The sequence below is a fragment of the Lytechinus variegatus genome, chromosome 5, assembly GCF_018143015.1.
Source record: "Lytechinus variegatus isolate NC3 chromosome 5, Lvar_3.0, whole genome shotgun sequence".
Classification (NCBI taxonomy): domain Eukaryota; kingdom Metazoa; phylum Echinodermata; class Echinoidea; order Temnopleuroida; family Toxopneustidae; genus Lytechinus; species Lytechinus variegatus.
Genome location: NC_054744.1, coordinates 16071839 through 16091033, shown reverse-complemented (window position 1 = coordinate 16091033; position 19195 = coordinate 16071839). Strand labels below are relative to the sequence as shown.

General features: G+C 36.0%; 1 long non-coding RNA gene across 1 annotated transcript in view; it reads left to right on the top strand.

Moving 5' to 3' along the window:
* The window catches only part of LOC121415569, an 81606-nt gene extending 71693 nt beyond the window's left edge, over positions 1-9913 (top strand). The window contains exon 5 of the long non-coding RNA XR_005970027.1: positions 9621-9913. This is a non-coding gene — a long non-coding RNA (uncharacterized LOC121415569). The remainder of the gene's footprint in view (positions 1-9620) is intronic.
* The last annotated feature ends 9282 nt before the right edge of the window (positions 9914-19195 follow it).

Below are 19195 nucleotides of genomic sequence, written 5' to 3'. Positions count from 1 at the left end.
CCTTCTTTCTCTCTGTCTGGCTGTCTAATTCTTTTCTTTCTAGACTTATTTTCTTCCTTCCTTTCTTTCCTTCTTTCTCTCTGTCTGGCTGTCTAATTCTTTTCTTTCTAGACTTATTTTCTTCATCCACCCCCTTTCTACACCTCTAAAGAACGTGCATTTGCCAATCATATCTGTAGTAAGGCCTATAAATGTCCTTTTCTCAAAGCTGAGGTGTAGGCCTATACATAGAACATTAAAATACAAAGACCAGCATTATGAATCACAATGTTTGTATAGCATTTCAATGTTCTATTCATATCTATTCAGAACGTTTTCTAATTCACATGCGTTATTAGCAGGTGATCTTCTTTATCTTTATCTCCCATTATTGTTCTTATTTTGTAGGCCTATAGCCCTCTGAAATACCTTTCTTGGTTTCATGTTTTCTTTCAGATTTGTTTCCACCAAGGCGCGCCGGAACACTTTCAGTTTTTTTTTTTTTTTTTTTTTTTGGGGGGGGGCAAAATCCCGAAGGGGGCACAATATTTTTGAAAGCGTGAGATACGGAAGCGATCGAGCGGGAGAGGGTGTGGTTGAGGGTGTAAAAATTGAGTGTAAAAGTTGCGTTTCTAAGAGCATTCAAAAATAAATTTCTTGAGAATTAAACAGTCTTGGGGTTCTTTTTGATCCTGTTTCCTCCCTTCTGACCCAGACTGGTGTTTCTTCATGATCAGGGTCGCAGTTCCAGCAAATTACGAGCCTTATTGCAAACTCTATTGTTTTAAACCAATGTAATATAGGCCTTTTAAAGACTTTAAGATGACAAACATGACCGTATGCATCCGGGGGCCACCGATCGAGAGGGCAAAATTCACCCAAAGTGTGCACGAAATCTTTCAATTTTATTCTAGAAAATGCAAAAGCTCCCCCATCACCATGGGCGGAAATCCCAGGGGGACAGGGGGACGCGTCCCCCTACCATTTTGGAAAGGGGTACATAATATCAAATGTCCCCCTACTATTTGTGCTCTTTTATTATGGAAAAAATACATAATTTCAAATCGAAATTATATCCTCGAATTTCGAAATATATATAAACAGATATAGTTTTTGTTAAGAACTTGGTTAGGAAAAGAAAAGGCATACCGGCCCAACTATTCTCCAACTCTCATCTAGCCCTATATACCAGCCAAAGAGTGATGACATTGATGACATCGATGGCCATTGTCAATTTCATAACTAATAAAAATGATGAAAAAAGAAAATCGCCTCTGAATTTAGTGCATAGACGGTTAGACGAGAATGTTCCATACCCAGTAAAATCATACCTTTGTTAATCCAATTCACTTTCCCTTTATTCCAAATTTACTTGGAATATACTGAGAATATTTTCATTGTTTGCGTACTCAGTATAAAGAATAGTTTTCATGAGTTATGATTAATCCTTCACAATGAACTTTAACTATGCTTTATCCCCCAAATTTGTTTTTAAACACTCTATTAACGAGACTTATACTCCATTTTTACACAAAATTCCTGCCGTGGGAGGGGTCATCATAGGTAGATCAAGGGGCGAAGCGGCGGAAGGTGAGGCGAAAAATAAGAAGAAAGATAGGACCGGGAAGAAAGTTGAATGATGGAAGGGAGGTGAATAATTGGGAAAAAAGAAAACTTTCAGGACATGTTATAAAAATAATAAAATCGCTTGCGCTTTGCATAAATACACAGCCATCTTTTTATTTCAAAACGTGCTTGATTTTTTTTCAATTTTTTGGATCGAAATATATAAAATCAAATCATTTATCTAAGAAGATATCCATCTTTTTCATAATTTGTAGGTTTAGATATTAAAGAAAATTAGCTTGCCATTCGGTTTTAGTCTGAAATGTATTCATTAAAAGGTTAAACGTTATCACACTGTAATAAGATGGAAAAGGGGCTTTTCAAAGGTATGTTTCACAGAGGAACTGTTCGTCAAAAGACGCCAGGCTTACTATGATAATGTAATTGCCCCGTCAGGGGCAAAATTGTTCATTTTTGACAATAGAAATGACAATTTTTGGGCATAAAAGTGCTTTCATCGTATACTTTTGTCCTTTAATTATTTAATAATTTATCATTTTTCTACTTTCAGGGGGGCACATGGGGGGTGGGGCAAAATCTCGTTTTGCCCCCCCAAAAAAATTTATTGGGGGGGGGGGGGGCAAGTGCCCCCTGCCCCCCCCCCCCTCGCTTCCAGCGCCCTTGTTAAAGATATATAGAGAGAAATAGAGATGGGGTGGAAATTCCACCCCATCTCTATTTCTCTCTCTCTCTTTCTCCCGACAAAAAGGACAGGGCGCTAATTTTAATCACCTCATATTAGCAAAATGACAAATTTTGAACTAGAAAATAAAACAGACATTTATCACAATCAAATATGGGCATGTTCAAATGGGTCGCTTGATCAAAGATAAAAAAGGACACTGCAAAAGAACTTTCACTATGAAAAGGGAGCTAAGGGGGGGGGGGGGCAAAAAACAACTTTTTTAAGTGATTATTCAACAAGATGTACTTGAGGAAGGGGAACATAAATGGGCACTGAAGGGATCGGGGTTCAACGGGCACGCGATTTTGTAAACTAAGACACGTGATCGATCTTTCCAACACTTCATCTTCCCAACTCATCAATTGCCTGAACTCGCTCTCCAACGATGAACATTTTGACTTACAAAAAAAATAGCACAACATATCTAAGTTAGACATTTAATGGTGGAAACTAAAAGTATAAACGACCCAAAACAATGGTGGAATGGATGCAGCGCACATGGGCAGTTTACCGGAGAACCACGTATTGTGCAATAATACGTTTGCGATTAAAAAATAGTTACAGGCATAGTTTGTATTTAAATTATGAACAAGACTTTGGGGTAAAAAAATAATGATTTCATATTTTTGTGCATATCAGCAGCATGATTATTATACTTTGTATGTTGGTATGCCATTACTACTATTTTCGAACGTTAAGACTGTATCATTGCGCGAGTGAACCCATTTTCTTGCTGGACGGACAGAAACTATGCATGCATCGCGGTCCTTGCATGCTAAGCATACCATAATTTTTATTCGCTTACTTTCCTTATTTCAAGGTCGATTTTCTTCGTTCGAAATTGAAAATGGACTAGCATTGGATGTCTGAATGTAATATATGCCTTTGAAAACGTGTTTAATATCGAATACAATAATTTCATTCCGAAGATCCTTCTACAGGCAGACAAGTCTTACGTAATAGCACAGCGTTGTTTATCATTTCGTCCTTGGCTCAACGCTCATTTAGCTGGCCCGTGGTGGTGAAATCGAGACAAGGGGATTACCTGGCCAAGATGGGTTTATCGGGGTTGGAAAAGTTGTTTGAGATATTCCAAACGCAAATCGGGGTATAAAACCGCAGTTTGCAGTCCGAAGTGAGGTCGAGAATCAAACGGGACATTTTCGTAATGTGTATGTTTTTCTTTTGCACATATATGCAATTTGTTCTATATATCAATAACTTGGGTATCCTTCAGATTGCCCAGGCATGGTGCTATTTTAATCTAATTTTATTTCATTAAATGACAATTCTCTTATTGCTATTTTGAGCAAAAAAAGGTATTCAGCTTACATATCAATTAACACAGAGTTAATTCCATTTTTAAACATGGTATTGACAATATTTCTTATGGAATAAATTTAATGCAGTCAAGGAGAGTGATATCTGAAGGAAAACTGTGGCTGCTCAAGGAGTAGGCGATGCAGGAAACAACGTGAGACTCTCTTACACAAGTTTGTGCCCTATTAGGGAGTGATACTGCCCTCCCCTCTTGAAATAACTGTCCATGTTTGCTGTAAAAACAGGGACTGAAAGCGCTGCCACTCATTAATAAACACCCCAGCCTTGTTAGTTGAACCAGGTGTGAGGCAAAAAGCGTCATGTAGATTCATCAACACCTCCTTCTGTTTTAGTGTTTGAGTTGTACCTCGTTTAGGCAGATGTAGAGGGTGATATGGAGAGCAAACATTCATGTTCTTTATTAAGTAACTGGCAGTTTCATTCATGTCATATGCAGGGGAGGTGGATGGCTTTGTTAGTGCTGCAATCATACCAATGAAACAGACTCCAGAGGAACATTTCATGAGCATTTGTCGTTCGACCAGTTGTCAGGTCTGACAAGTTTCCTTGAATTTGATTGGCTGAAAAGTACTGTTACTATGGCGACTGTCTGATAAAAAGTTCTGACAAGTCCCTTCATAAAATGCTCCCAATGCTGATCACATCTGTATGATGCTACTTCAAATAGTATCAATAATAATATCATTAGTCGATTTGGAGTATTTTTTTTGGGTGTGACTGTGCTCTGTGGCATAGGGCATCAGGATGAAATTGGAGACTTTAGCCAAGAATAGAAGAAATAAAGACAAAGAGAGAGAGAGAAAGAAGATGGTACAAAGGCAAAATCATGTGAAGGTTAAGATACACTAGTTGGAAATCTTGGAATACATGTATAATACTAATTAAAAGAATAATATATCCTAAGCAACACATTTATATTACTGCAGATGTATCTCAACTTTACATAGAGAGAGAGAGAGAAAGTAGACGATAGAAAGGCAAAATCATGTAAAGGTTAAATATATACTAGTTGGAATACATATATAATACTAATAAAAAAATAATATATCCTAAGCAACACATTTATATTACATGGCACTTAAAGGGATAGTCCGGGGTGGAAATATTTACATCTTAATACATAGAGTAGAATTCACTGAGCACAATGCCAAAAATTTCATCAAAATCGGATAACAAATAATAAAGTTATTGAAGTTTAAAGTTTAGCAATATTTTGTGAAAACAGTCGTCATTAATATTTATTAGGTGGGCTGTTGATGTCACATCCCCACTTTCCATTTTCTTATGTTATTACATAAAATCATAATTTTTTCATTATTTCATACTTGTGTGAATAATATGTCTCCCTTATAATGAAATATGTTGCAGCAATAAATATCTAATGCACTAAATCAGTTGTCAATCAAAGTTTTCTAGTTCTTGGAGGAAAAAAATTGAATAAACCTAATTTCATATAATAAAATACAAAAGAACAAGTGGGGATGTGACATCATCAGCCCCCCTAATGAATATTCATGACGACTCTTTTCACAAAATATTGCTAAACTATAAAATTCAATAACTTTGTTATTTTTTATCCGATTTTGATGAAATTTTCGGCATTTTGCTCAGAGAATTATACTCTATTTATTAAGCTATAAATACTTCCAGCCCGGACCATCCCTTTAATACAGATGTATCCCAACTTTACCTGGCTTTAGTATAATATAGCTGCCAATATTTTCTTAGCATTTCAAGGAATGATTTCTTGCCAGGTACCCATTTACCTCGCCTTGGTTGAGTGTGGCCAATGCCTTGCCAAAGAACTTTGGTGCTGATGGAAAAATTGAACCCCATTCCTGATAGTCAATAATTATATTAGATATATCCACTAGACCATGGCACCTCTACATGTATCATGTTAGGAATATGACATGTCGAGCCTTATGTTGTTGTATTTTCTTTGAAAACCATAATTTGACATTTTTTTAATGTTGAAGAACTAAATTGACCTGTGCACTGTCAGCTGTTGAAGTTGAATGAACTGAGAGAAACCATAAACTCACATTTCTTTTTCACAGTAATAACCTCTCCAAAGAATTACTTTGTCATTGTTTATGAAATCAGTACATCATCAGAATTTCAAAATTAGATTTGCATTTAAAATCTTTTCAAAGAATTTGATTCAATTTCCCACACTCGGTGCTCAAAAGTTTTCCAGCATTGTTACCATGGTATTCGTTCCCCCTCCTGCTCTGCATCGATGATGTGCGCATCCTAACCTACTCTCTATTGATCTAGGCTTAGATTCTCAGACCTATTTTAGTTTATGCATGTCCATTCTCATAATATACATCACTCTTGATGTATTCATAATCAGCTATATTTTTTGTTAGAAAGACAATGCATAACTTGACACCCGTTACATCTCTACAATGAAAAACAGCAACAAATCACCCCTTCCAGCATCTCATGTTTTTACTCTTATCAGGTTTAATGATTGTTATAATACATTTAGTATGCTGAAAATACTTGACAAGTTCGTATTTGCAAAGCGGTACAAAAGTACCCAAATGACAGATATTCCTCCAACCAATTTTTTTTTTAATATGCAACAAGAGTCCAACCTTCAAATTTTGCTTCTGTTAATTTTTTTTCATGTTTAAAGTCTGAAAGTGTAGACAAAATCAAGAGACTCGGACCTATCAAGTTGCACCAATTAGAGGTGTTTTGAACCCACAGACTGCAGGGTAACCCAGGAGGGGGCGACTGCAGGTGCTGTTGGTGAGCCCAGGGAGAGGTGACCAATTCTGGGATGGGAGCGGTAGGGGGCTCACACGGATACCCAGCGGGGCCTGTCGCTTGCCATTACTCCCACAGCGCTTCAAAATTTTCACCAATTTTCGCTCTTATTGGGAGCTCGGATATCGGGTTTTCGGCAAGGCCCATCGGTAATTTTCAGATTTTGACACTAAAGTGAGAGGTTCAAGAATCGGTATTGATTATTGTTGTCTTGCTTGCTGTTCTGTTACTAGGCTGTCAGACAGTGTGATTTGGTAGTATTATTTATTCTTTACTTTTACAAATATTTCTTCATGTTATGAGACGTAGGCAGAATGTGAAAACATATTGTTAAAGATTTCAGTGATTTGAGTAGTAATGTATATCTCCCTTGCAATTTTGTATGATGCATGACTTATAAGTATTTCAAAATAGATTTTTTTTTCCAGCAATTGGAACATCGTTCCTGGGCAAATCCTGGAACTTGGTAGATACTCCTAGGTTTGAAAAAAATACTTATCAGATGAAAGATAATGAAAAAGAAAAAATGACGTGAAGTCTGGAAAAATTATATGTTTTATCATTACTATCAATCATTATAAATGTCATATAGCCACACTCTAATATACTGTTTTGCTTAGCTTGAATGTTGGGACTGCTTGATTTTTTTGTGTTTTTTTTTTAACATCAAAGTGATCTTGTTGGGAAATGGGTGCATCTACGTGTAGCTGGACATGAAGAATGGTGAACGATTTTCATACGGACTGAATACAATTTTACACTTTAAGCAAGTACAAAGACAACATTTGTATTTTGTTGTGTTGGAATTTTTTCTTGTACTTTCTCAGGTCTTATTTTCCTTTTCATGGGAAGATACTATTATCTTTGTCACAAAGACTCTGAAACCCACTCTGCTTTGTGCTTGGTGTAACAATACTACGCATATCTATGATATGGATTCAATCTGACAAAAGTAAGTATTTCGGAATCGATGCTTTCTGAGCTAAAAACGGTGTGTCCATCCCCTGTGAAACACTAGCCAATAACTTGAGAAGGCAATAAAAGCTTCGGGTGTCAGAGTCCCTATGTTTTATACTTTGAATCACCGCTAGGGGCCAGCACTTTGCTATAATTTTCTGCCTTTTAATCAAGCTAACACTGCAGGGTCGTTGAAAAGCGGCGAAAGGATGCACGAGATGTTGATATTTAGCTGGCCCGTCGTGAATACGAGGGTAAAAGAATCCCCTCTGCACATTAGCTAAATTGGGCAGTAAGGATCGCGGGGATTGGATAAGGCAGAAATCCAAACAGTTTTGAGAAGTGTTTGATTTGAAAGAAGTGTGTGGATTTTGACCATGATTGAAAGATGTAAAATGACGGTCAGGTTTTTAGTAGGTTGGTGTTTTGATTTACATCTGTTGGGAATGGAGGAAGTCCGCAAATGCATATTCTTCAGGGATATGGGTAGATTAAGTGATGCGTCATATGCATAAGGGAGACTTGTGATGATGATGATGAGGATGCCAAGTAAGGATTTTTTTTAGAAATTTAAAAACTAAAGAATGGTGAAGAAAGTGATAGGAATATTGTTTGTCATTATGATGATGGTGGTTTGGTACTGGTGGTGGTGTTGGTAGTCAGTGGTGATATTGATGATGATCATGATGGTACGGTGGTATTAATGAGAGGATGAAAGGGAGAGAGATGAGGAAGATGAAGGATTAGGATGAGATACGTCAGTATTAAATGTTAGTGATGATTAAAGATAAATTTCAGTTTTGGTAACAATCTCAAAATGACTTTTGACAGAATCTGATATAATGACCACCCAAGTGTCTGTCTGTATGAATAAAAAATATGTGCCAAAGGATTCTCAAAGAAATTGTGTAATTGCTGAGAAATAAGCAAAATCAGCGCAGATTAGGACACTTCCGTCGGGTCTTTATTCCAGCAATATTAATACACTGTCCCACGTGTGCCTATCTGTGATGGTGATCTTCAGTGTGAACATTATTCAGCGTAGATTTCAAGATTTCACAAAGTTCAGCTTATGTAACTGTACCAGATCTAGATCCCTGATTATATTCTGACAATTAAGCCTGGTTTTACAGACTTTCTCATGAAATCAGTGTTTACTGCAACTACTGGCATTTCTCTTTAACATGGTGGTGATGAAATTAAGATAACGGTAGTGAGGACCGGAGATGGAAGCTATTATGAGGATGAACATGACCATCATTAATGGTAAATATTTAGAATGAAAAGATAACAATTGGCAAATGAATTCTTTGGAAATTCTCACATTTCAAGAGAAAGGTATCAATTACATAGGTAGGTTGGATGACTACAAAACATCAGATTCTAGTGTCCTCTGTTCTTTTATCAAGGCCTTTGAAAGCAAGAGATGGGTTGTTCAGATGCTTTTGAAGTATCTGTACTGAAAATTGAACTTTATGTGACTTCACGCAAGTGGGAGACCTTTTGAAGTAACAAAGTCCTTTTCTGTCGGGATATGGATCTCAGTAACGCCAATACCTTGATTGTATGTAGAACACTATTAAACCCTATATCTAATGTGTGCTGTATGCCAGCCTTTTCTTACAAAGTTCAGGCCGAGATTTTAGAGTTGTCTTCTTTACAGTTGTCTTCTTAGAGTATTATATGACGTTGAGAGCATCTTTCATGTAGACATGTATGCCTGAAGAACCTTTTAAAGAAAGGTAGCCGACAGAACCCTAGCAATATCTAATTAAACTTCTGCCGACTCTCTCCCACCTGTTTCTTGGAGACACGGCCGAAAACCGATCTTAAATCAATAGAAAATCCTAAACCTGCGCAAATGTGTTTAGCATCCGGCATTTTAGCCCGGCAGTCTACACGCCCTGCGTGCACGCGCACGTCTCCTTCTGCAGTGTTTGCCTTTGATATGCCTTAAAATATTGCATTGTTGGCAGATAGAGGATGGTGTTTCTATGTAAACGGAGTTTTTTTGAGGACTCCGATTTGTTTTCGCAGCACTCTGCATTGCACCAGAGAGAAAATGGGGATGCAGGCTCTTTCCCTCTCTCTCTCTCTTTATCCTTCATCCCAATTCTAAGTGCTTTCTCTTCCTAGAGTGGATGTTGGGGGAGAAGAATTATTTAAAAAAAAAGAAAAGAGAAGTGAGATGGAAGTTCTGGGGGTATGTTAGATTTGTCTTAGACTCATCTTTTTTTCTCTCTTTTGACAGGTATTGAAAAGCAGGTATTTGATTTCGTTTTGACTGTGAGGGACAGTGAATGCGGACCTTCCTTTTAATTTCCTGGTCAAGGGCTGCTGTCACGCTTCACATTTAGATCTGACATGAAATGTAATGAAATAAAATCTGGAGGCTCCTGACGTGAATTCTAATATTGACATCAGAAAGGTTAGATGGTCGGTGGTACAGACCTGGGTCCCGTAACACAAAGGTTCGCTGACGTTCCCATTTGCCTAGTTTACATACGCTGTGGTCATCGTCCCATGTATTAGTCTACGATTTTCCTTGCGATCGCTACAGGCTACAATTTTTTACTTTATTTACAGTTATCTTGCAATTTCATGTGTAGGATGTAGGGGCCAAACGCAAAGCTGCTCAGAGGGTCAGATGCTGATCAGATCATGTAGGGATTTGAATGAAGCCGTCGGGTGATCGTACAATTTTGCATGGTTAGACTAATGAATGGGAAAACATATTAGTAGAATATACATATGAATACATTAAAGTATGAAGAGGGTAGAAAATATTTACTTCTTTAGATTATCCATCTTTGAAATTTTAAATATTTGGTCAAAATTATGTCAGGGAATTAATTATGACAAGGCAATACATTTTGGTGATCATATCCCAAAGGAAATATAAAGAAAACATTCTAGAAAATGTGAAAATGATTCACAAAACAATATGAATTAGAACAATATATGAAATGGAAGATGGGTCTTTTAAAAATAAGGTGTATTAAATCTTTATTTAAAAATCAAGTGATGTTTTACTATCATCAAGTACATGAATTTAAAAACTAAAAGGAATTTATAGAGAATATAATGACAGGAACTCTAAATCTTCTTCAAGTAATGCACAAGAGATGTTCAAACTCATTAGTTTTTATACATTCATTTTAACACATTAATCAGGATAAATTGATATTAGATGCTCCCATATACATATAACACCTCAGAGGGGCTCATGTTAAATCAGGATCTGAGAAGCATGAATCTCAAAATGACATAATTCTTCCCTTGGTGAAATGAGAAGGACAAACTATTGTTTTATTAAACAGCCCTGATCAAAAGTTGCAATGTAGGCTTTCATTGGTCATGAATAATGGCCTCTTCAGACAAGAAGATATGTATTTGTGAAACATCCAATTACGCACTAGATAACACACTATCCAATTGTTAAATATATGGGCAACCAAAAGGGCCAAGATTAGCAAATTCAAAAATAAAGAAACTCTCAAGAAATAAATGTAGTATCTCAGAAATAATTTTAGTCTTTCAGAATTTAATGTAGTCTCTCAGAAAAAAATTGTCGTTTCTTAGAAATGAATTAACTTCCTAAGAAATAAAACATTCAGAAATGAGTACATTACTTCGGACAAATAGTACATAAAGAAATAAAAGTATTTAACCAGAAATGGATATAAGTAGTAAAAGACAACTGAGAAATAAATCTTGTCAATATTATAATTGAAATAGCAGTATATTTTACAAATGAATGTCATTGTTCAGAAATAGATAATCTTGAAAATAAAACAATTTCAAAAATAAGAAAACTCTAGAAATAAAGATATCTACAGAAAAACTACAGAAATAAAGACAATCGCAGAATCATAAGTTTACTGAGAGACTGCATCATGTATTTCTGAGATAGTACTACATTTATTTCTGAGAGTTTCTTTATTTTTTAGATTGTTAATTTTGGCCCTTTTGGCTGCCCATATATATAAACATTGATTTTTTTTAATCCGGGCATGCCATTGGTTAGGAATATCACAATGTGAAATTTCAATGTATTGCTTGTTTTTTTTTCCTAATGAAGATGGTTTCTATTAAGTGTCAGTGGGTGTGAGATTATCCACCAAATGAGAGCTTTTCCTTGGCTCTATGAATTAGGCAACCAGTTAGAATCAACTTGAGCTTAGAGAATGGAGCACATGGGTTTGTTATATAGTTTTTTTTTAATAGCCTTTTCTGTCAATTTTTATTCTGATTATCTTTTCTTTTCTTTTCTTTTTTTTTTTTGGGGGGGGGGGGGTGGTTAGAGTCATATCCTATTTTATAAAAAAAAAACTAAAGATGAGAAGTTACAAAGGTACATTAAAGAAGGTGACCTGATCATTTTCTTTTCTTGTCATATCCATCTTTCACAGTGGATTTCCTGATTTTCTTACCTTTCCTACTTAAAATAAAAAAAAATTCCCTTCCAGATGGGAGTAAGAGGAGCGCCTTGCTGTGCCCCTTGTTTCTAACCACTGCATTGAGCAATTTATTTTCATACTACAATACAATAGATTTCAGTAGTGAGAAGGGGGTCTGCTTGGTGTCTTCGGGTGGAGTTTTCTCTTCAATGGCTTAGGGGAGTAAACCATACCGGCATTTGAGGTGTGAGATTTCATATTTCATCTTAAGGTATCCAAGGGCTTTCAGTTTAAGTTTCAAATCCGTACCTTTTCTCTTTCTCCCACTCACCTCGTTCTATATCTCTCCTCCAATTCCTCTAGATATTAATTCTTACGGTGTCTTTTCATCTCTCTTATTTTCTTGTCTCAAAAGTATTTGTTATCATTGTGGAAAGATGTCCAGGAATGTGAAACTAAGATTTATTGTCCTTGCCTGGGACAAAGGTATGACACCCATCGTTTTTCTTTGACTATTCTATGGTCATGGGGGTATCCTGGAAGCCTTTTTGCCCTGTCAATGTGACATGTCACAGTACGTTTTCTGATTTTTTTTCTTCTTATTTTTCAATTTTCTTAAGACGATGAGATCTGCAAGGGAAAGTGTTTGATTTTGGCATAGTATCCATCTTGTAAAAACAGTTTTTGCAAGGGTTTTTTTAATGTTCAGAAAGTTGACAGTTTTGAATCGTAAAAACCATGACAATTACAAAGAAAGCATTTGTATTCTCTTGTCATATTTTGTGAAACAAATATAGGTGTAATAATTTGCATATTCAAAATTTCCTTTTAAGGGACAAGTCCATCCCAACAAAAAGTTTAATTGAATAAAAAGAGAACAATCCAACAAGCATAACGCTGAAATTTTTTATCAAAGTCGGATGTAAAATAAGAAAGTTATGACATTTTAAATTTCACTTAATTTCACAAAACAGTTATATGCCCATCCTGGTCGGTATGCAAATGAGGGGACTGATGAGGTCACCCACTTACTATTTCTTTTGTAAGCTATTATAGGAAATATGAAATATTCTGATTTTCTGCTGCTTGTCATGCGAAATCAAGTTTTATTCCTCCCTGAACATGTGGAATCAACATTGTTTAACATTATGTGGTTCAGTCAAGTTTTACATTATTGTCAGTTCTGTAAAAATGAAATATTGTATTATTCAAACAATAAAAAACAAAAGAAATAGTGAGTGAGGGACGTCATCAACCCTCTCATTAGCATAACACTTAGTTGTGCATAAAACTGTTGTGAGAAAAAAAAGGAAAATTTGAAATGTCATAACTTTCTTATTTTACATCCGACATTGATGGAAATTTCAGCGTTATGATTATTAGATTTTTCTGTATTGATTCAAATGAACAATTTTCTGGGGTGCATTTGACCTTTAACAATAATAATGATACCAAAGTAAATATTTCTATTGCTCCTTACTATGAAATACCACACATTTGATATACCATCCATGGTCAGCATGGGAGGTGAAATGTATACAAATCACCAGTTAGATTTAGATAATATGGTAGGTGCATAAATTATCAATTGGTAGTTTATAATTACATTTCTCTAAAACAACTCTTGATACTTGTTTTGAAAATATGATCATCATAGTTACCTTTGCTTACTAAAGGAATATAGAATACCTTTTCATTAAATTTTGGTGAAAATTGCATTTTTTTCATAGAATCATTTATGCAACATATATATGATTTATGACTTTTCTGTTTTCTTTTAACTCCAATGTAAAATTCATATATTAAAATATTTTAGATCTTTAAAAATTGAATAGGACTTCAATCATGTAGGTACTATCATTTATCTGATGTCATTTCCCTGATCAGATAGACCGCAAAATAAATCATTGGCCAACTAGAAGAAAGAAATAGGCAAGGAGTGAATGGTGGGGGGGGGGGTGCTGGTGGTGACAAGTGAAATCATGAAAAGTGAAGAGTGAAAAATTAGCCTCAATGGGGAGATAAAGATGAGAATATTTCGCACCCTCAGCCCAGTCGTGAATATTCCTGGCCGAAAATTGTTAAATGTCCCTGAGGACCCTGCCCGTGGCTGTACCTTTATTAGTCTAAGCAGTCACAGACACCGTTCTCACTACCTTCCTAAAACTAGTATACTGGAAACTAGTTTAACGTGTAATGAGAACGGTCGAAGCGATCTTCCAAACCGGTTCATAAAACCACCTCGCGATGTAGGTTCCAAGATTGCTTTGCCTTGTTAAACTGACTGTAGCGTGTGGACACAATCGGGAAGCAATCTTCGCACATTTTGAGCACGCTACTCCACACGGCAGATGTAGAATGCTTACGCTGCGGTTTCGAATTTCGTGCGAAATGTGTCACCCCACTTACAGCGTTTCCATAGCAACAAGATCGCTTTACGTGAAGTGATTTTGAAAACAACTTGCTTGTGATCAAGTGGGAACGCTAGCAAAGCGATCTTCCAAACTGGTTTCCTGAACCTGTTTCCATAAACTAGTTTTAGAAAGCGTAATGAGAACGGTGTCATATACCGTTCAGGAAATCGCAAACTTTTCAGGGATGGGACTTCCATGTCCAAACTCGACCTTGGTAAAGATTGGAGGATTTGAATGAGTATTTTGCACCTCTGCAGATTCCTTGAATGATTTAGTAGAATTCAATTGAAGAGGTCACCTGACAAATACTTGGGATGAATCAAAGACTGCACAGAGTGGACTAATCCACAACCAATAACTGATAGAGAGGAATATTGGATAATAAGTCCTCTCAAAAATGCCTCAAGGGCTCTTAATTTTCGTGCAGACCGAATTTGAAGATATATGGCATTTGGGGAGAGGGGTTTACAGAAGGAGAGCTTGTGAGAGAGAGACACACATGCAAAGAGAGACAGAAGATTAAAAATGGAGAGACGACGGGAGAGATGAAAATAAGACAGACAAGCATATCAAGATGGGAAGGAAGAGAGGGAAAGAGAGAAAAAAAGGGAGAAAGCCAAAGAAAGGGGTTAAGTGAAAAGAGTGAAAAAAAGAGAGACAAAAGAAAGATAATACTAGATGTCAGATATGTGTGAGGGGAAAGTGAGAGAGAGGGGAAGAAAGAGTGAAATATGGAGGAGATGGAGAAAAGTGCAAGTAAACTGGAATCCATATTCAAGAAATTGATATCGTGGTTGGTTGGAGGAAGATAAGAAGAAGAGGCTGATAAGAATGATGATGGTATCATATTGTCAACACCAGAAGGGATGTTAAACCATCACTCTACATTGAGTTAGCGTCCTTTTGGCACTCAACAGCCAGGATCATCGGAGGGTTAGGGTGGTAGGATGAGGATGCTGATCTGTGATGACCGTGATGAATTGAATCAGTCTTCTTGCAAATCAAATCCTCAAAACAATCATCCACTCGCAAATGATTCATAGACATAATCCTTTGGAGCAGTATACAATCAAAGCTTTCATGTCATTTCTTCTCCATCTAGCACACATTAAGCTTCATTTCTCTTCCACGATAAGCTTTACAAAATCCTTATTTTTCTCCAGCTTTCAAAGAATTGATTTGTCATAGTCAATACTGTGTATACGACATAGAAGGATATTGAATTATAGAAGTAGAGCAGAAAAATTGTTGCTTCATTTTCGGGATAGATGTTTTACGATGCGGCTCTTTATACAATGTTCTCAATAAATATCCTCTGTATTTCCTCTCTTTATTATTTATAACTTTCTATATTTTATCCCAGCTTATATTACTCCATCTTTTCTTTTATTTTCATGTCTATGCATTTTAATATTTTTTATATGCATTTATATCCTATTGATCAGTCTATATTATTTATGTATGTGTCATACATATCTTGTAAGTTGTGGCTTATTTGTATTTCCTTTGTCAGTTAATTGTTTTCCTTTCCATTTTTTCATTTTCATTTTTTTTCTCCATTTTTCATAAATCTCTAAAGGAATTGTCATGTAGATATAAACTAAGAATATTTCATGCTGATAATGTCTATAGTACATAAAAATACGACACAGGTAGGGATGCACAGAGAGAGAGAGAAGGGTGAGAAAAAAAATCTTCATACAGGAATGGACAAATAATGTTAAAGAGAAATTCCAGTAGTTGCAGTAAACACTGATTTCATGAGAAAGTCTGTAAAACCAGGCTTAATTGTCAGTATATCATCGAGGATCTAGATCTGGTAAAGTTACATAAACTGAACTTTGTAAAATCTTGAAATCTACGCTGAAAAATGTTCACACTGAAGATCACCAACACAGATAGGCACACATGGGACAGTGTATTATTATTGCTGGAATAAAGACCCGACGGAAGTGACCGAATCCGCCCTTATTTTGCTTATTTCTCAGCTATTACACAATTTCTTCTAGAATCCTTTGGCACATAGTTTTTATTCATACAAACAGACACTTGGGTGGTCATTATATTAGAATCTGTAAAAAGCCATTTTGAGAACTTGAATTTATCTTTAAAGGAAGAAAGGGGATGGATAAAACTTCTAATTTCATTAAATAAAATATTAGGATAAGGGAAATACATAGAATCTTGTTTAGATATGAACTCCTACAAGAGGAAGGAATTGACGGGGAAGCAAGAGAAAAGTGAGATAGAAATAAAGCTTATTTAATAGGAGGGGAAATGAGATACACCCTAGCATAACTGAGCATAACATAAAAAATAGGATGTAATAAAATATAAAAGAAAAAAAAATAGAAAGAAAACCAAACATGATAAAAAATGGAATTAGACCTGGCTTACATCCGATACGTGTATGACACTTGACTCTGTCAGAAATTTCTCCATGTATGTAGGTTGAGGAAGAGGTAGATTTTCATATTCTCTTTTACTTTCAACAATTTAGATTTTCAGCAAACTATCTTGTTTCTTCAGCTGTTTGAAAAGGAGCACATTTAGGGATTGCGGGATGTTCTTTTCGTCTGTCTAGTGTATTTTCGGTGTTTTCCCCCTTTGCTTGATGTCTACTTAAGTGTTAACCTGTTTTTCACACGCAATATCTGAACAACTGAATCCTTCACCTTTTCCTTTGCTTTTAATGAGTCCTGTTATTTTCTTTGTTTTAAAACCTTGTTTTCTGAAATGTTTTTGCCCTTTCGAGAAGCTCCTAAACTAATTCATGTTTTTAGTTCACATTTTCTTGAGAAAAAAATCTGGGGAAAGTGTGTATTGAAACCAATAGCAATTTATGGGGGCTCTTTTGCAATTTTGTAGGGTTGCTTTGACATTTAAGGGCAAATCACCCTTATGCCCCATGTACCTTTTCCTCTTTTCTCTTCGTTTCTTTTTTCTCTTCATCTCTTTTTCTTTTGTTAACTCTCTCAAATCAACCTCTCCGACCCCTTTTTTATATCCCCTATCCTCCTGTCTCCCTGTTATCTCATTATACTTTACTAATCTTCCTCCCAAAATCAGTCAATCACTCATTCTGTCCCTCTTTTTTCTGTTTCCTTCACAGATATTTGCATGTCTTATCTCCTGCATATCTGCTCTCAAATCGCCCATCCGTCACTTTTTTTTGTCCCTGCCGCAACATTGTAAACGAATATTGAGTGTTCCATTTAGCGGATGTTCAGATGTGGGTTAACCTATGCGCCCTAATTTCTTAGTGAGGGAAGAAAAAAGGGGGTTTGTGTCTCTTGCCGTCGTCTTATATCCAGCCACGTTCGGTGCGGGGTGTGAATCATTTTACGCATTGGTATGTTACTTGATAGCCGACATGTGCTCTATATTTGTCAAATCATTCGTTCACCTGTGTCCCCGGCAAAAATTTGAAGTGATGGATCATCTCCAGGTCTCGCTCCTCAGAGTTATTGCCAATTTGAAGATTCTCATTACCCCCTGCCAAGATACACCACTCCCCTCAACACCCTTGCATCGAATACATGAATAATTTAGCTTCCAAAGATACTTGATCATCCTTGTATTGTATGCATAAAATGTGACCAAAAGAGAATGCTGCATACAGATTGGTGACATCATGAAGTACTGAAACAAACACATTTGAAGATTTGCAAGAGATAAGTGGGCTAGATTAAGAAATGTGATAGCTGCTATGAATGTTGCAAGAGATGCATGCCCCTTGGGTAACTTTGTAAAAACAGAAAAACATGAAGGTTTTTGAAGAACATTGTTTGACCATACTACAATGGTAATATCAGTGACTTAATACAGCTCAACCCAGAATTGAGGTGACCTTTATAAAAAAAATATATCATGCCAGTTTCAGGATGCGTTGGTCAGACTGACCGAAGCACTGTGGTACAGGGATGTGTCCAAGTTTAGCCCCTCCCAAGTCCAAGGCTGCTAAATGAATGTATTATCAAGACATTTTTATGCATTGTCTAAGTTTGGTACAATGCAGCTTATAACTGGCCTTTGCATACCCTGCATATAAATATATGTATATATATATATATATATATATATATATATAGTGTCACAATTGGCAATTGTCTCCTATTGTATCACAAAAAACATGTATCTTTGAAAGTATTGTCTGATCGTAGAGGACACATAAAAGCTTAGTTGGCAGATCAGTTTTCTTGTGAAATTCTTCTTGGTCTTACAATCTTGCAAATAGTCAATGCCTGCACACAAACACAGAATTTGAAGCAAAATGCATTCACACTTTTTTAATGGTAAATTGACATCCTTGTGGATATTGACAAGCTTGCCCACCGGGGGCGGTATTCTGAAAACCGTGTTATCACAAAAACGGTGTTAGCTAACACGATTGGTCTTCTGAAAATCGTGTAATCATGAAAAACACGTGACCCGAGTGGTAACACCGTGCAGGTCATGATTTCACAGTGCGCGATGTGCAACCCTCATTCGCGGTGTTAGGGAGGAAGATAACACAAAATTTGGTATTCTGAAAATGGTGTTAGCTAAAATTTTGTTCAAAGATAATACGGACATTCAATACTATGTTAAGGTATGTTAAGGAGAGGTTAAGTTGGGGATGACGATGACTTTACTTTTTCTAGCAGACGCAAACTTCAAAAAGAAGATAAACGGGCATATACTTATCGTTTGGCAGAATTTACTGTAATTTTCTTTCATTTTTCCAACCTTATTTCCACCTACCTTTCTCTCTACTAACAATGATTAAACAACCATTTCTTTGGAATTTCCTGTTAAAATACACTTCAAATGCATCTTTAATTTGGATTTATTAAAATTATTTTCATATATGCTCATGAGTTATTTGGTTGCTTTTTGACATAATATCAAAAAGATGAAAGGAGAGGAAAATATTAAAACTTCTAAAAGAAAGAAAACACAACAGAAATTAAACAGAATGGAATTATCTATTGGGGAACTCTCCTATAATATTCACAATTTTTAGATACCTT